At 45.3% G+C, this 18,258-nt stretch overlaps 1 long non-coding RNA gene across 2 annotated transcripts; it reads right to left on the bottom strand.

Annotated features, from left to right (window-relative positions):
- Window positions 1–1,385: 1,385 nt before the first annotated feature.
- On the bottom strand, window positions 1,386–17,951 carry LOC142600029 (uncharacterized). 2 transcript variants are annotated; one of them, XR_012833494.1, is made up of 3 exons: window positions 17,790–17,951; window positions 15,798–15,958; window positions 1,386–1,737 (listed from the first exon to the last, which is right to left on the bottom strand). It is a non-coding gene; the product is annotated as an uncharacterized LOC142600029 (long non-coding RNA). The 2 variants fall into 2 exon arrangements; XR_012833495.1 differs by lacking the exon at window positions 1,386–1,737 and adding an exon at window positions 9,899–10,086.
- Window positions 17,952–18,258: the final 307 nt, after the last annotated feature.

The raw sequence follows: 18,258 nt of genomic DNA, 5'->3' as shown, positions 1-18,258 counted from the left end.
CACCAAGTTAGGGATTTCTGAGAGGTTGAAGATTATGAAAAGCTTTTCTCAATGACATTTGGAAACTGGAGAAAAGGCTCATGATTTCTGGCACAGGACCATCTCATTGGGACATTCCTCTTAAATTTGTTCACACACCTCCCCACCATCTCTCTTTACGTTTCACACACATATCACAGCAGTAAGGCTAAAGAGTTTTTTATTTCAGACCAAAGAGAGGTTAAAAAAAAAAAAAAAATCACACAACAAAGATGAACACAAAATGAGTCATGCTGCAAAAGGACGCACCTGAAAGGAAAACTAAAAAAACCAGCTTCCTCCTTGCTGCAGGCTGCAATGTGCTGCTGCATACAAGGAGTTGAGAGAGCAAAGTGAGAATGTGTCCTTTCTGCTCCATGGCCAGGCACATCCTGTGTCAAAACCAAAGTCCTGGGCTCCCCCAGTACTCACGACCTCCATTTCCCCAGCCAGGGCTGCAGCTGCAGAAGAAAAAACAAATTAAATTTTGCTATGCTTCAGCACAGGCAAGCAAAAGCTTTGTATCAAAACATGCGTGATGTTGCAAGTGACAGCAAACTTGGACCACAGGCAAAGTTCCCACAGTGAAGTGAAACTTGAATGTCTTTAGCAGATTGGACAAAAACATGCCAGCTTCAGTTGAAGGCATCAGACACACTTTTTATCTTCACTGTCGCAGCAGAGGAGAAATCTTCTGTTTACGCAGTCCTCTGCTTGTCTATACAAAGCCTTGCATCACTGTTACTAAGATGATCTCATGAGAAAAACCTGGAATTTAAAACAGAAGAAAAGTTTTAAAAAAAAACCAATTTTGGGGTTTTGTTGTTGGCCTTAGCCCCATGTGGTTTCAGACACCCCACCAAGGCACCTGGAGCACAGGCAGCTCAGCCTGAATTTATACTCAATGCAGAGCAGCAGGGCCTCATGTGTCCTTGGTTTCTCTTCTCCTCGCAAGGTTTTCCCCTTTCTTCTACTTATCTAGTGACAAAAAGCCTCCCACCAACAAAGTGGGTAAAAACAAGGAAGAAAAATTTAAAAACTGCATGAATTTTAGCAGGCAGTGACTACTAAAACATGACTGAATCCTAGCTTAAAAAATTATGTTTCCAATTTTTTTTTATCTGCAACCACTTGCTGAATTCAGGCAGGATCCACAAGGAATTTCTGCTCATCTGAAGCTGTGCTTCATGTACCAAGAGCACCCTCTCAGCCCAGGTCCTGAGCCTTTGACGTCACTGGGAGTTCAAAGCCCTTGGCATCATCCATCCCTAATCCATATATTGCAAGACTGGGTCTGGTAGAAGAATTAACAGAGATGGAAATGGGTTGCACTCCCCCCCAACCCCCCACGGAGGCACTGGTTGCTTTTACATTTAGCTGAAGCTGTGAAAGAAGACAACAGTTTACATTCCCAGAGCCTGGGTCACATTTGAGTGTGTCGCATCCCTCCTCCTTTACATTGTTAGGCAATCGCAACAAGGAGGTGTTCTGCCTTAATTTGTCAACCAAGCCGAATATTGGATTTAATTCAAGGCCATGGTTTGCTCTTAGCATCGACCAGCTTCTGATGGCTTCTTTCAGGAAGCTGTCACCAGCTTCCAACATCTTTTGCCTTAATATTTACTTCTTTTTCTTCTGCTGATATTTTCTGGCTCTGCATTTGCACGTGACTCAGAGATTTCCCGGACCCCGACTCTGTGGTGACATCAGTTCCAAGACCTGAAATTAATAAACACCAGTTACTCATTATGTCAAACTGTAATTACAGGGGAGGCGGGGAAGGTTGTTTGGCTTTTTTTAGAGAAAAGATGTTGAGTTTCCTCTAAATCCATATTTGGACCTGAGCTGCAGCGCGCCTGCTATAAAGAATTGGTACCATTTTAATGACCAAAGGAGAGAAAGTAGAACACCCTGATTTATTTTGGTCCCTGGTATCTCAAGAGACGGACAAGAAGTACGTATAAAGCAAACTGTGCCGCGAAACACCTGGTATAGACATAAGGCAAAAGTCCAGCAGAGCTTCGAGGTGATTTGCGTGTCCCGAAGTCACCTCTGAGAGTGACTTCATCTCCATGAGACTTGGCAACTTTAAAAAAAAAAAAAAAAAAAAAAGAAAGAAACAAGAAACAGTAAAGGTATTTGAGACATGCCTAGCATCTGCCGGCTCAGACAAGCATTAGTAACTGTATAAATACATCTGCTTTCCCAGCTTGATGTTGTACATTCACTTTTTCCTTTAAAAAGAAGTATTTGTCTTATCCTGCAGAAGCTGCAGCACTGATGCAGCACATTGGTCTCGATGCCGTTTATAGTGCGTTTCAGTGCAGAAAATTTTGCACCAGCCCAAACCAGTCATCTAAAAATCCTTCATCCTTTTACAGATTCTCAGTTTTCACTGAGATTTGCTTGAAATCACAGCTTTTCTATAGTTTTTAAGATATTTTTAAAATATTGTTTCAACATATTTTTTCTCCCCATGGTTTTCAGGTTCACCACCCTGAAATCTCAGTTCTTTGTCCAGATTTCAGTAGAGCCACTTGTAACCACACCACCTTTTCTTTCCAGGACAAGGTGATCACCTGCTCATTGCAAGTGCTACCTGGAGCCATGATGCAGTGTCACCCGGAGTCACAAGCCCCGGGGACCTGTCGTGCCGTAGGTGCTCACACCCACACGGAGGGTGAATTATGAGCTGTCACGGCAATAAGGCATGAGCCCGTTGAAAACGCAAGCAAGGCAATGCCTATCCCGTTGGTACAGGAACCAACGAGATTACAGAGCCAGAGAGATTCTTGCAGCACTATACAATGCTACGGCAGGAGACTTTTAATCTGGTTTATCAGCAGATCATATGAATTTCAGTGAAGTAATTGAGTCTACCTCATCCTTTAAAAAAAAAAAAAAAAATCAGCCTTCATAACATAAGCAAGATGTTATGAGAAACGCCTCTGAGTTCCGGTGAGGATATTTGTTTTTTTCAGCCTGGATGTCTTTTTTTTTTTTTTTTTGGGTGTGTTTTTTAATCTTTTAATAACTCCGGAGTTATTTCTCTGTGAAAACTGCTGCCCTACTCACAAAAGGTAGAAATAATGCTCTTATGCAACACAGATGGACACTTTTTTAGTATTTAATTTTATTCTTTTTTTTTAATAAAGGGGATTTTGGGGTTGAGTGAACAAAGCAGGCAGGCCCAGGTGGGGAAATCTTGCCTAGTGTTTGGAGGGGAGATCTTGGCCAATACTGATCTTTCAGGCCAGGGAGTTTTCTGGCTTTTCTTCCAGGGTTGGTGCTGCTCTGGACAGGTTTATTGACCAGGTCTGGCCGTGGGTTGGCAATGCTCGCTGCCCCTCTGTCCCTGCTTAGGCAATGCTGTTGGATGGAGGTTGGAGCACCTCTTCCCAATGCTCCCCACATTTCTGGGTCTGGGTTTGAAGGCAATGAAAGCACCTCCTCAAGGTGTACAACTGTAAACCTGCTCTCTGCCCTGAGCTTTCTCAGCTCTCCTGATTTATCCTCTCCAGCACCTGACGTGAATGCAACCTCCTCGGCACCAATCACTCATCGTACCACAGATCCTCATGAATTTCTGCACGGCTTCCTTGCTGATATTTAAGTACAGTGCTTTACGCTGAACAGCTGGGACCCAGTGTGAAAGAAACAGGATTCAAAACATCCAACAGCTACGTTCAGAGCCATCCAACCCCACTTTCCAAGCAGCTCAGACCAAGCCAAAGACACAGGGCAGAATTAACCCACTTTCCCACTAACTTCAGCCCTTCCCACGTGTGTTTTTGTGTGTGTCTTGGTCTCACCACCTCTATCTCCATTACAAACCGGTCAGGAGGCTGCAGCAGCGACTGATGTATCTGAGCTTCTGGATACACCAGTCTGAGTCAAAATGCAACAATGGTGCTGCATCAGACTTCAACATGAGCTAGCAAACACCAGGATGGGCTCTCGCTGAGCGTGTCATCGGCAATGCTTGTCTGTGACCGCCAAGCTCAGAGCCACAGACCATTGGAAGGGTATCCTGGGAGAAGACTCCCATATTCTGGACAGTCACTGCTGGCAAGGGTCTAGGTGGACTGTCAGTCTGATCCCGTACATCTGCTTTCATGCTCATCATGTTCTTACACACCCATCTCCCCTAATTTCAGAGATGGCATTGGATCGACCCTTTCTCATCCCGCTCTTGTGCCCATCTTGTGCGCTATGGGCACGAACCAGAGAGTGTAAACATGTGTCATATTTATTTGTTCAAAACAACATAAAAATGACCACACTATGGTCATACCATCTAGCCTGGTATTATGGTTGACAGCAGTGACCTAAGGGAAAATATGACAAGATAAACATACAGTCACATTTTTCCTGAATGCTCTCCCAGTGAATTTGTCCAAATAACTTTCAAAACCCTGAAAGCAGCAGGACTCTGTCTGTGGCATATTTGGTGATGGAAAATATCCGTGGATACGCACAGTTTTGCTTTTCATCCCATGTGCTTTAAAGAGGCTGAGTCAAAGTCACTGCAGCTCTGAGAGCAGCACTCTCCCAGGGTAGGGGTGAAGGTCCCAGGGAAACACGACAGCAGCACACAACACAGGAAAACCTCGGATGTTAAAACTATGCCTTTTCCATGGTCAGATTTTAGTTATTTGGGGATGATGGGTTATAACTAGGATTTTGCTGTCAAATAAATAGGATTTTGCCTGTGTTGTGCTATCTGGAGTAACTCTGTTAAAGGCAGTCCTGCTGCACTAAAGCATGAGCAACGTAGGGTGAATCCAGCTGTTTGATGTGCTGGAAAAGAAACCCTTTGTGTCCTCAAAAATAGTCACGTCTGTGTTGTATGTCCTCATGGGTGGGTGTTAGATTTTGCTGCAGGGTGTGTTGGTTCTTTTAGCGTTTGGCTGCAAATATCCCAGAAGAGAGGCTGCAACGTGTCTGTGCCTTTTGAAGAAAGGTCTGAGCCTCTAAAGACAACCAAATCATTTCGGAATTTAAACCTTAAAAACTACTGGAAAAATTGCTTTAAATGACTGAAACTTTCAGGGCATTATCTGAACAGAAATGTCAAGGTTTTGTTCAGGTCCCATTGCAAGGGAACACTGCAAACCTGCGTAATGTTCTCAGCCAAACTGCTACTTGAACAGAGCTTGCCATAGCAAAATAGGTCCCCTCACACCACCTCACTGGATAATCCTGCAGAGGAACCATTTTTGCCTGCCATGTAGTAGAGAAGTGAAGGATTCAATGTACATTGAATGGGTCCAGTCTTGTTCAACATATTCATCAATGACCTGGATGAGGGGACAGAGTGTACCCTCAGAAAGTTTGCTGATGATACAAAACTGGGAGGAGCAGGCGATACAACAGAAGGCTGAACTGCCATTCAGCGAGATCTGGACAGACCAAAGAGTTGGGCAAAGAGAAACCTAATGAAATTCAATAAGGGCAAGTGTAGGGTCCTGCACCTAGGGAGGAATAACCCCAATCACCAGTACAGGTTAGGGGTTGACTCGTTGGGAAGCAGCACTGGGGACAAGGACCTGGAAGCCCTGGTGGACAACAACTCCATGAGCCAGCAATGTGCCCTCATGGCCAAGAAGGCCAATGGTATCCTGGGGCATATTAAGAAGAGTGTGGCCAGCAGGTCGAGGGAGGTTATCCTCCTCCTCTACTCTGCCCTGGTGGGGCCACATCTGGAGTTCTGTGTCCAGTGCTGGGATCCCCAGTCCAAGAAAGACAGGGAACTACTGGACAGAGTCCAGCCAAGGGCTACGAGGATGATGAGGGTACTGGAGCATCTCTCATATGAGGAAAGACTGAGAGAGCTGGAGCTATTTAGCCTGGAGAAGAGAAGACTGAGAGGGGATCTTATTAATGCTTATCAATATCAAAAGGGTGGGTGTCAAGACGAAGGGGCCAGACTCTTTTCAGTGGTGCCCAGTGACAGCACAAGGGTCAACGGGCACAAACTGGAACACAGGAAGTTCCATCTGAACATGAGAAAAAACTTCTTTACTTTGAGAGTGACCGAGCACTGGAAGAGGTTGCCCAGGGAGGTTGTGGAGTCTCCTTCTCTGGAGATACTCAAAACCAACCTGGACATGATCCTGTGCACCCTGCTTTAAGTGAACCTGCTTTAGCAGGGGGGTTGGACTAGATGATCTCCAGAGGTCTCTTCCAACCCCTACTGTTCTGTGATTCTGTTATTCTATGGTATAGGAAAAGTGTCACTGACAAGATCTTAGTAGGCCTGAAGTTTGGGCCAAGGCATAGTCATGGAAGCAAAACTGTCTTGGCAGTGACTTGGTCCCTGGAGACTCATCAGTCTCCCTGTGAGTGCTTCCCTCTTTCTGGAGTCAGCAAAACTAGCCTGTAAATACCAAGAAGAACCTGCTTCTCATCTTATTCCTGGTGTTGGGAGGTGTTTCTCTCCAGGTGATCAGGGATTGGCATTATCAGTTAGGCAGTATTTCTGTTTGGTACCCTCCATCAGTGTCACAGGGATTTTTGTTGCCATTCAACTCATTCAAGTGCTGTTTTTCCCATGTGGGGTCTTCTTTCATAGGTTTACTCAGCCAACAGCTCAGAGAGACCTTTCTGTTCGTAAGAGTCCTACCTTTCCTCTGTAATGAAAACTCCTTACATTTTTATTTTCCTCATTTCTGCTAAGGCAGGCAAGCATTCACAACTCAGCTCCAGCCTCAGCACCTGGCTTTGCTTGGTTCCCTGAGTAATGTCATCAAAGTAGAAGATGGGATCCACAGAGGACTTTCTCCTGGTTGGGAATAAAACCTGCAGGCTTGGGAAGGAGCAGAGCTCCAGAATGTGATAAGGCTTAGAGGTCTCTCTGACCTGGAGACAGGGCTGCAAGCCCTTGTGTGGGTGTCTACCCTGAGTTTTAATGCCCACTCCTCTCCTTGGAGCTGACTGCCTAGATCTAAGAGCTAGTTTGAAACCCTCATGGCTCACTTGGTTGGATATACCAGGTGCTTAAAGTTGTCCGTGCCTTCTTGTCCACAGTTGAGGTGTCTCAGGGACTCTCATCTGTCTTCCATCCAGGGGGAATGGCTCTCCCTGTGTGTATCAGCCAATCCCGTTTGGATGTCCAGGGCAACCCTTGCAGTTCACAGCTGTATTTAGACAAATGAATCCCACCCCAGACATGCCCTTCAGGTGAAGATGAATCTCTCTGTAGACACCATTGGCTCTGTTGGTTAGATCTCGGCTGATGGGAACTTAGACACCCATCCACATCTAAAAACCTCCGTGTAGGAGTCTTCCTGTGCAAACCAAATGTAATTAAAACCCATTTCTGCCCCCTATTCCTTTACAGCCAGCAACCTGGAAAGGTAAAACTAACGACAGCAGGACTCAGCTAATCAGACATGAGCATAGAAGAGGAAGCCTTCAAAGAGTCTGACCCATTAACCCTAATCTCATAATTACCTCGCTATTGATCAGGAAGTGTGCACTAATTGGCAGAGCATTCAAACAGAAGCTCGCGCCGAACGCATGAATCATGGGCCTAATCATCAACTCCTTCTTCCAGAACTCATTAAGGATAGAACTACAGCAGGTAATATTATCATCTCCCTCTCTTTTGGATGGAAACAGCACACAACTACATGAGAAAATCAGTCTTGTCGTTTGTCTTGCACCATGTCGTCCTTGTCAGCTGCTTAGTGGCAACACGGTCCCAAAAGAATTTGTATCACACAATGTTCTAAATGTCAGTTGAGAAGAGTCCAGCCTGGCTCTTGGGATGACACTAACTGAAAAGAGAACACTAATTCTCATTTATGTTGTCTCCTTTCATATGCAAAATAACCTATAGCCCTTGGACAGCCTAAGGCAGCTATGTGGAAATAAGACCATCAGGCTGCAGCATCCACATTGGATGCAGGTCTCACTTGCCTTCTCCAGTCTTTCTCCTACTTTGCAGGACTGGAAGTCCTAATGACCCAGCATGGTTGATCCTTGAAGAGGTGTCCCACTTGAACTGAATTGCTCTAGGTGGAAGGTTTACTCCTCCTCAGGAGGAATGTGGGCTTCACCCAGCAATGCGCCCACCTAGGGGGGCTCCTATGGAGGTCTCAGGGAAGGGATGCTGAATGGATTACAAGGTCAGGATCTGCTCTGTTACCAATGCTGTTCTCACCAAGATGAAGGGAGCTATTGGAAAGGGAAAGCCTCCTTCCTGAGCTCTGCTGGGCCCAATGGATTGGCAGGCCCATGGGAGGAGCATCCTGCTATTGCTGTACAGTCACACCAGGGTTTTATCTCTCAGGGGTTCACAGAAGACTTCTTGTAGCATGCAAAAGGTGCGCAAGGTCCAGGTAAAGGCATCATCCTTCCACGTGTTGGTTATCTCCAGGGGAGGAGCTGTCTCTGCCTGCCACCTTGAACTTTAGTCCCGGGAGATTTCACAAAGCATGGGGAGCTGGACCAACTCCAGAGCACCAATGGGAGACAATGCAGAGGAGAAAAGAGCTTTAGGCTTTGCAACCTTTCACTTTTCAGCTCAGGTTGATGGTGCATTCACCACCATCTGTAGGGTCTTGTGCAGTGCTCAAGGGGAAGAGCCAGACACAGTCATTTCATTTCACATCACCATTCCCATGGAAGATTAAGCATTTCTAGTCAATGAGTCTGATGAGTCCTGTGATCATGGGATCAAGAAAGACCTACCGTAAGCAGGGGCTGCCTTTCCTCTTTCCCTTTCTATTTCTCCTGGGGATGTCACACTGACCATTTTACCACAAGGCACAGCATTTTGCAATAACTAGGCAATGCCAGCTCCCCCAGTGCTCTCCACAGTGCTCAGTGTGCAGAACTGGTGTGGGACAATGACCAGCACCTGGAAGCCCTGGGCCTCACTAAGCAGGTGAATACACATGCAGAAATGCTGCACTGGTGAATTTTGCAACACCTCTGCATCTACTGGAAAGGACCCTGTGGTGCTCCTTGCCATAATAAGGTAGCTTTTTTCTCTTTTATTGGTTAATTTTGCAGCCAGAGGAAACAGCAGTGTGAGATTGGAGCACTTCGTGGCTAAGAGCATCCCTAAATCAGTGCTCCAGTAGTCCTTGAGCCTGCGCAATGAGCTGTCACATGCATCCCAGACTGAACCCTTGCTCCATGACCATGACTCAGGACTTGAATATATTTACCTTATCATTTATCAAATGTAGTTTTACTTCCGGTTTTATTTCTTTAAATTTCCAGTGTGGAAGGAAAAGAAAGTAAAAAGATTTTATTTTTTTTTTTTTTAAAGGGAAAAACCCCCAACAGTATTTTGCTGTTAACATTTGAAAGGTGAGAATAAAAATTTCCAGTATTCCAGCAGCTGCCTAAGTCCAGGTCAGCTCCCACACCAAGAGATTAATTTTCTAAGAACAGTGTTATTCTGCCTTGTCTCTTTGAGAACTTCTTGAAATTAAATCTCGGATTTTTTGTACCAGGCTGAGAAATTATCTGCTTGCTTTAAAACTCCATTTTCAACTATTGCAAGCAACTTATGACTGGAAATGTCAGAGGCAGTACAAAGTCCTGTCTCTAATTAGCAGCTCACCCTGCAGCAAGGATCGAATTCCACACTGCATGTGGTCTATATCTCTCTTTTGCCCTGACCTTGGGATCTTGCTACTTCATGTGCCTGGAAAGCAGAATTTAAACTGATAATAATGATATTCTTCCCTTACAATCTGTCTATCATCCAAGGATCTTAACTTTAGAAATCCTGGGAGGTTCTGGCCAATTTAAACATCACACCTCTCCCTGCATTGTTTTTAGTCACTATTGTTTCAAGCATCACCGTATTAGCACGCTCTAAACATCAGTAAGTGGTGAGAAAAATGGAAACTCTCTGTGTTGCATGACTTTGTAACCACGCATGTGACTCGTCTTTATTCCCCGTGATTTCATGTGAAAAGGCAGTTCTGCCTCTACTCATTGTTGAAGCCAGGGTGAAAGACACATGCAAACTGAGTCAAAGTCATGTCCTTCAGGTTCTTTTGTTACTTCTGCAGTTCTTTCACACATCAGCTCAGAACAGACAAGCTGAAAAAAGAAAATGAAAATGAAATAAAGAAAAGAAACTTGCTAAAGCATTACCGACAGCAAAGGGTAAAGGACAGGTGTAAGAGATGAACCTGTGGTGGATGAGGATGGATTGAACGTGTCCCTTTTCTCCCACGGGGGAAATTTTAGCTGTTTTAACTCATTGCTTGGAAATGCTTATCTCCATAAGTCTGAAAATAGCCGTGTCTCTGGCAAGGTGGTCAGAAGTTGCAGTCTGACTAACTCAATTGTGTTCAAGAGAAGCGACTTCCATGTGGAGAAATGCCCTCTGGAAACCACCCGTGGGTGGAGTCGACCTGACAGGCACTCTTAGCTCAGGCCTGGAGACCTCATCCACTGAGCTTGATTGCCATGACTATTCATGAAGAAAGAGTCAATTGTCCAGCAAGTTAGAACCTATTAATGCACATATGGTTAAAAATCTCCATTATCATCTGTTTAAAATATGGCAGAGTGGTCCAAGATTCCCCCCCCCCCCCCCGATTTTGGAGCATTTTCTACCAGAGGCATGGATCCCTTTTGCTTGTGTCGGTTGTTGTTGTAAGCCAAATACAGACTTGTTATCACAGGCCCCTCCAGAGCACAGCATGGAGACTGAGACCACAAATTGAAGCTGCAAGGAGGAAAATAAGCATTTTTGCATTCCCTGGCACTCAAGACTTCTCTAGTCATCTTACAGACAGTGAGGAATTAATCCTCTCTGCAGCGTGCTCAGTGTTATTCTCTCTGTTTTGCATATGGCTAATGCGAGCCATGGAGATGTGTCCTGGCCAAGGTCTTGGAGGAGTCATGGTCACCGATTCATGAACAGAGCTCAGATATGTCCTCTCCAAATCCTGCTGAATGAGCACTATAAAAAGTTTCTTGTCCCATCACCTCAGGTAGGTTCCTTTGTGCTAAAGCACTGGTAGTAAAAAGGATATAATAATTAGAATCATAGAATTACAGAATCACAGAATGATTTGGGTTGGAATGGACCTCAAAGACCATCTAGTTCCAATCCCCCTGTCATGGGCAGGGATACCTGCTACTAGCCCAGGTTGCCCAAAGCCCCATCCAACCTGGCCTTAAACACTTCCAGAGATGGGAAGTGTGAATTAGAATAATTAACTCCAACATAAGCAAGACATGATGCAGTTTTCAAAGATCTCCAAGAACTCCTTATTGCTATTTTGCATCTAGGTAAATTGAAGCACTGGAAAGTCAAATCATTCAACCCCAGACCTGTCCTTTTCAGTCACAGGTATGTCCAGGGTTAGAGAGACTCGGTAAGGTTACTGTGAACTCCTGAAATCCAGCTCTCTACATGCCAAGGTGCAGGACTGCCAAAGAGAGATGTAGTGTTTGGCAACACTGAGACACCAAAAGTGGGTGAGAACACGTGTTAATCTTATCACATGCCTACAAGCTGTCCCAGGAAGGCTGATTGCAACACATCATCCCTGGAGCATTCAGCAGGTGATCAAGGTCACATTTTGCATGTCAAATTTCCCAGCTGGAGACCTGGGCGATGCCCACTAGAAATTTGGGTGTGTTTGCACAAATGTACCCTTCTCCTGCCGTTCAGCATGCCAGGAGGAGCAACACAAGCACTAGCTAGAAGAGATGCTGCTAAGAATTTGGTGAAAATCGTAGTTTTTCAGGAGGTTATCTGTGGTTGAGTGAAGGCTGTATTACTCGTGCCCTTTGTAGATGTGGTCAATGAGACTGCTCTTCAGTAGAGGGACAAGGTCAGTGTTTCAACTGGAGTTTCATTCCTGCAGAAACCACACTGAGGTTTTTTTGTTTGTTTTTCTTGGGAAAAGCCTACAGGTTACTATACAGAAGACTCCTAATTTACCCAACCATCTGCAGCAGAAGGCTGGTGATGAATCAACACCAGCTGGAACTTAGCAGAAGCATATGCTAGGCTATGTTCTGAACCTTCGTTAATGGGAACCTCCCAATTGTTTCTAATATCTACTGTTTTCCTGCTGAATCAGGCTGATGAAATCCTCACCAGAAGGGCTTGCAAGAGGTCCTGAGGTTGTATTTAACTCCCAGACCACAAGCACTCCTAGATGACTGTTGATGGCACTCAACAAACTGTTTTTTATGAGCTCAATCTCCAATTTTCAGTTTGTCCTCCAAAATCTCCCCTGCTTTTGGCTTACAAGTTCTTCAAAAGCTGCTTCCTTCTATTTTCCAGGTCCCAGAGGATCTGACAGCATATCAGACCTTGGGGAAGGCAAAGTGTTTGGAGTGGGAACATGCTGAGATCGGTTCCCAAATTCCTCAATCAAGAAGTTACGTGAAGTCCAGGCCACCTGTAGGATTCCCTGCCCTGTTCAAGGATCACAGGAGAGGTAGTTAAAGTTAAATGTGCACATTTTGTCAAAATTGTGACTTGGAGCCATCCCACAGCCCCTCTCATTACCTCAGACTGATCCCAGTTCCCAATAATGGTTTCACTAACCAGAAGAATTAAATGCAAACAAATGTATGTTAGCTTCTCAGCCACTGGCAAACACAGCGGCAAAAAACATTGCTGAGCTGGGATCAGTCACTTATGCATCTAAAAGGCTTTGTAGTCCCTAAATAAGGGCAAGTTCTACTAAAAGATGATTAACAGGTTTTCTGGAGCCCCAGACACCTTTGCTCACACCAGAGACCATACAGAAGACACCCAAGTCCTCCCCATTTAGCTTTACAGATGATGTGAAACACTTAAACTTTGCAGCTCATCTTCCTCCTTGCCTAGAGTGGAGACTGCTGAGGACCGGAAGATGCTGAAGCTTCTGCATGGCCTTTGGTTTGCTACAGAAGAAGCAAAGTTGAACAGACTCAATTTCAGGTCTTCATCTTATAAAATTAAAAACCAGGTTCTTGGGCAGGTAGAGAGGTGTATTTCAAACCATTGCTACCACCTGAGAGTGCAGGGGAGGAACTTACCCCACAAAATGCCTTAGAATGACACCAGCTCCTAAATGGCTGAAGAGATGAGTTTTGTGGCTGGTTGTCAAGGCTTTTCTCATATGGATGAAATCCTCAGACACATTAGAGATGACTTGCTGTCCTGCTCCATAAATTAGATTTTTTCTAGGCCTGGCGGAGCTGTTGAACCCCCTATGTTCTTCTACATGGGAAGAACACGGAGAACCAAGTTCTGCACTTAATACAGTGACTGTATTTCAGCTGATTTGCTTCAAGTTGATTGAGATTAGAACGTGACGTAGAGACAGATACATTGCTTCAGCCACGCCTATCCTATCATATGTTCATCGAACATTTCTTCACTGCTTAATGTGAGGGATGTTTTATATCTGATCACAGGTGAATCAATGACCCATAGTGATAACCACTCTATCTCTGTTTCCCTCTGACCTTCACTGAATGGTCTACTCAACTTTCACTTTGTAACTTTATGCTGACAGTGGAGAACATCCTATAGGCAGAAGCAGATCAGAAAGAACAGCACTGTAGCTCCCAGTTATTATCCTTTGCCTGGCTTTTGCTCATTGCCAGAGAACAGTCCTTAAGTATTTGCTTTTTCTTGCCCTTTGTATGATTTTTTACGGGAAATAGCACCAGGTTTTTGTCTCCAGACACTAGCATGTTTTTTAATTTGTACTCAGCCCATAGGAACAGCAAAGCAATAGATGTAGCTACTAATTATCCCCATCCTGTGAGCCCGAGAGTATCCTCTAAACCCACTCCTGGAGGGATGACAAGGGAGCCAAGACTTAACGTGGCAGTAGATGGCGCTGAAGACCTTGGAGCCTATCAAGGAGCCTTGGTCAACCCACACCCACCTTGTAAGGCTTCCCAAAAAGCCTTCTCCTGCTCTGTTCCCCTCCTACAGTGAAACCACTACAGAGGAATACAGCGAGACCTTGTCACTGAAACCTGGGCCACTTTGAGTTCAGTGCAGAGCAGGAGCTGACTTATGCAAAGTTCAGAGATACTCTTATCAGAAGTGGGATCACACAGAGTGGGTGATGGTTAGAGGGTCTAACTGACGGTTAGAGGGTCTAACTGGAAGTATGAAAATGGCAGCAAGCCATGGACCACAGAAGAGCCCTGTTTCTGGACAGCAGCCATGTATAATGTCTTCTCAATAGGCTTCACTACCAGTCTATCTATCTGGAGGGTTCAGCATGGTCACAAAGCAGCTGATGACCTTCTTTCTCTGATCTCAGTAATCCCTCGAGATGCAATTACATTTATAGCTTCAGAGGTGTGTCTTCAATTATAGAAGTGCTGCAAGTCAGCTCCAACCAACTGTCTGCCACTGTTACCATGAGACTGCTGGGAACTTGTGACAGCCTGTGCCTTGGGATTTCAGGTCAGGAGCCATCATACCTCCTCTTATCTGATAGAACATGCCGTATCTTAAGTGGAACTTGACACATCTGACTGAAAAAACTACCTTGACCTCCCAGGCTTCCCTGCCTGTTCTTCTGATGGTTTCAGGGAAAAAAGCAGAGTAAGGTACTCCTTTGGCCTGCTATGTAATAGGTCAGGTACACTTGGTATCGCTGGAGAAGTGCCATACGCTGTGGTGGCTTGGCTCTGGGACCACAAAGGTTTCTTAGCTGGAAAATGTAAATTTATATATATTCCACTGGTGGATATGTATGCTTGGGGAAGAAAAGCACATTTACAGGCACCCACAGCAATGAGCAGTGGAAGGATGACTTTAGGTGGAGCATGCCCAGAGAGGTTGTGGATGTCCCATCCCTGGAATTGTTTAAGGCCAGGTTGGACGGGGCTTTGGGCAGCCTAGTGGAGGGTGTCCCTACCCATGGCAGGGGGTTGGAACTAGATGAGATTTAAGGTCCCTTCCAACCCCAACCATTCTATGATTCTATGTGTCATACTGAACTATTTCCTGGTGTGACTAAGATGAGTTGTGCTTTCTATTCATCTTAACAGCACAGAGAGCAGAACAGATCTCCAGAGCTGCCTGACACCAGCTCCCTATCCAGTCAATGGAGTCAACAGCACATGGGCATTTATGTCACCTATGTCTAAACTGGGCATCACACCCACTGCTTTCACCGGGAGTCGAGCATCACCCACCTTTCTCTTGATGTTAAACTGCAGTGTGGGCACTGAAGCATATTGCAGGTGTTGCAGTGGCATATCTCAGTAAATTCTTGTGTCTTCTTGGCAAATTGCTGTCATAAAGACTATAAAAATAGATTGTCACTGATAAGGATAGAACATGTCCTTCATTACCTGTGGGTACAGAGGCAGCCAGACTTGGGCCAGAACAAGAGTTGCCTTTAACACTTCTCTGAGTTACCAGTTCAAATTCTCACCAGGGCAATGGAGAATCGCCCCAAGGATCACTTCTGGATGAAATCCCAGCTCCACAAAGTACTCAGATTAGCTGAGAAATCCCCTCCCTTTTACATCTTTGAAGACATTGGAAAAAACCTTCCCCTGGGGCCTGTTCCCTGACCTCTTGCAGCCCATCGTTATTCATCACATCGCAGGTCACCATGACCATTTTAGGCAGGAAATTAAGCTTCTCACTAAACACCCTTATCTAATCGACATGGTCAACATTTCGAACTCACTTGCCCTACAGACATTTCCCCAAATATCCATAAAGCTGGGACAGATCAAAGGGTAGTTATCACGCGTTGTGTGTGCTTACTATTACGGAAAGCTTTTCTCCCAGGTGCCACACCTCCGCATCTTACCTGCGGCCTAATTCAGTGTATCAGCGGATGAAGCGCTTTAGTGGTCATGGGATCAACCTGGAACTTTTCCTCTTTAGTCATATAAGGACATTTCATTCTTCTCTTGGTAGTTACATCAGGATGATCAGGACATTGATGCATGCATGGGATTCATATCGATTCTGTCAAATACAATGGGCACATGATTTTTAATTAAATGGTTCTGCTGACGTTTGCTCTGGCTGAGATAAGCAGTGCTGTGTGCTAACTTAATACATCCACATTCCCATATAAGAACATACTGGTGTTAGGCACACCTATATACTGGCATGTTTGTAACTAGACAGATGGAGAAAAGATGTATATGTGTGTATGCAAAGATTAAAATGGCATCATGTGCCACGTATTCACTTCTGCAAACATCAGATTTATTCATTATTGATGCCAAGGCATCCAGATTATCATTTCCAGCACTGTGTATTCGTATGTAGGTGAATGTGGGTGGATAGATATCCATATATGCTAAATACATATGCACAGACACACATATATATGTAAAAATGTGTGAGTGCATGAATATAAATGGATAGACAAATGTGTGGTGCAGAAGAGTGCTTAGGTGGAAGTTCAGATACCCCTGTGCATCTAGATATCAAATTGCTAGAAATCCTTGCATATTTTTAACAAATCTTGCAGGCAGGATCTCTTTCCTCCCTTGCCTTAGCGCACAGAAGTGTGCCCAGGTTCGCTGCAAACGAAGGTATCTGGCAGGCTGCGTTAATGTGAGTGTGCGCCCGTGTGAAAAAGAGAAACAAATATTTGGATGCTGAGTGGCGATGAATAAATACTTGCCAGTGTTTATTCCACACCCCAGGGTGGGGCTGGCACTCAGACTGATCAAGTGAGCTTTTTTTTGTGTTTGTTTTGTCAGTCTCCAGGGTTTTTCCCATCCTTTCCCAGCCCTCCGGTGGGGTTTGGCTTGAGAGGTTGGTCCTGTCGGATAAAGCTACTCCCCGTAACGAGAAAAGCTGCAGAGGTGGGCTGGGGACCGGCTGATCAGGGAGGTTTAATGAGCAGTGTGGGGAAAAGGGGAAGCATCTCTCTAAATACAGAATGAGTCAAACTCACCTCTGGGGAAGGGACAAGAAAACCTGAAGCAGAGAAGAGGCGTTGACGAGGTGCCGTATGTGCTCTCAGTCACATCCTCTGCTGTTTACTCAAGCTGGAGGGATGTGAGCAGAAGTAAAACCTGATTTAGGTCACATATGCCTTTCTCTTTGCTCAGTGCCGGAGTCAAAACATCCCTTGGGCAAGAGAAGGAGGAGACAAGGAGCTCGTGCATTGTCTAGGAGATCAGACAGGACTGGATGTACAGTTGTGGACTAGGACCCAGGCCATTTCTCCCAGCTTCAGTGCTCCAAGTAGAAGGCGGGTTTTGCATCTCTCTAAACACTCTCTGTTTTTTTGTGGACCTCATAACAGGCTACTTTGGCTTATCTGAGACTTTATTTTCATAATCACACAGCTTTGCATAACTAATGAACACTGTTCCCAGCATGTTCTGTAAAGCAAGCGCTAGCTGGCAAGGTATTTGCTCCATTTATGCACCCAAACAACGGGCATGGTTTGGTTCCTCGTATGCTCTACTCCCACCCACACTGCCTTCTCAGTGCACAGCCTCTGGGCTCTGCATAAAACCTTCTGGATTGTCAATTCAGTCTGGCAAGGCACTATCTACAGCTCCATATCCATGAAAGGCCCAATGCAATATGGGTTGCATCTTGACCATCCTTTAGGCACTGAGACCCACCTGCTGAGCAAAGCCAGAAGGAGCTGTGCCAGGAGCCCTGTTGCAGGTAACCCAAAGCATCTGACCCTCATCTCACACAATTTAGACGTGGCTCACTAGTAGGGCCAGATCCAGGTCCAGCAACGCCTGTCCTCAACCATCCAGAGCCAAGAGAGCAGTTCTGCCAAAGCAGCAATTGAATTAACTGGAAGAAACCTTCTCACCAGGAGATCACATGTAGAGATGGATCATAAGATCAGCGTTGCTGGTTGCCTCTGTTGAGTCAACAGCAGAGAAGAAAAAGGAGACTTCAAGCCCTGTGACCATTAAATGTGAGAGCTATCCAACATCTGCCTGGCGGTAAATTAAACATGCGTTTTGCCTAAGCCGTGCAGCTCGCACTGATTACTGGAAATGGCTATCAGCAGCACGCAGTGACATCCTCCCCCTCGCTTCCCCTCTGCTTGCAGCCGCGGCTCTGCTCATTTTGAGCAGCTGTGGTGCTTCTCTCCTCCGAGCCAGTGCCAGGCAAAGATGCAAATCTCAGTCACTTCTTCCACTCACCACATGTGAGAGGACTGCATTTACTGGCGGAAGCAAACTACCCACAGCTTTAAATACCACTGTGCTCAAAGCCTCCGTCTGCCTTCAGAGTTTCTCCTTCAAGGGAGGAGCCAACCCCACATGCTTTCC

The sequence above is a fragment of the Balearica regulorum genome, chromosome 1 (assembly GCF_011004875.1).
Source record: "Balearica regulorum gibbericeps isolate bBalReg1 chromosome 1, bBalReg1.pri, whole genome shotgun sequence".
Taxonomy (NCBI): domain Eukaryota; kingdom Metazoa; phylum Chordata; class Aves; order Gruiformes; family Gruidae; genus Balearica; species Balearica regulorum.
The sequence above is the reverse complement of the archived record's forward strand: the minus strand, read 5'-3'. Positions and strand labels throughout refer to the sequence as shown.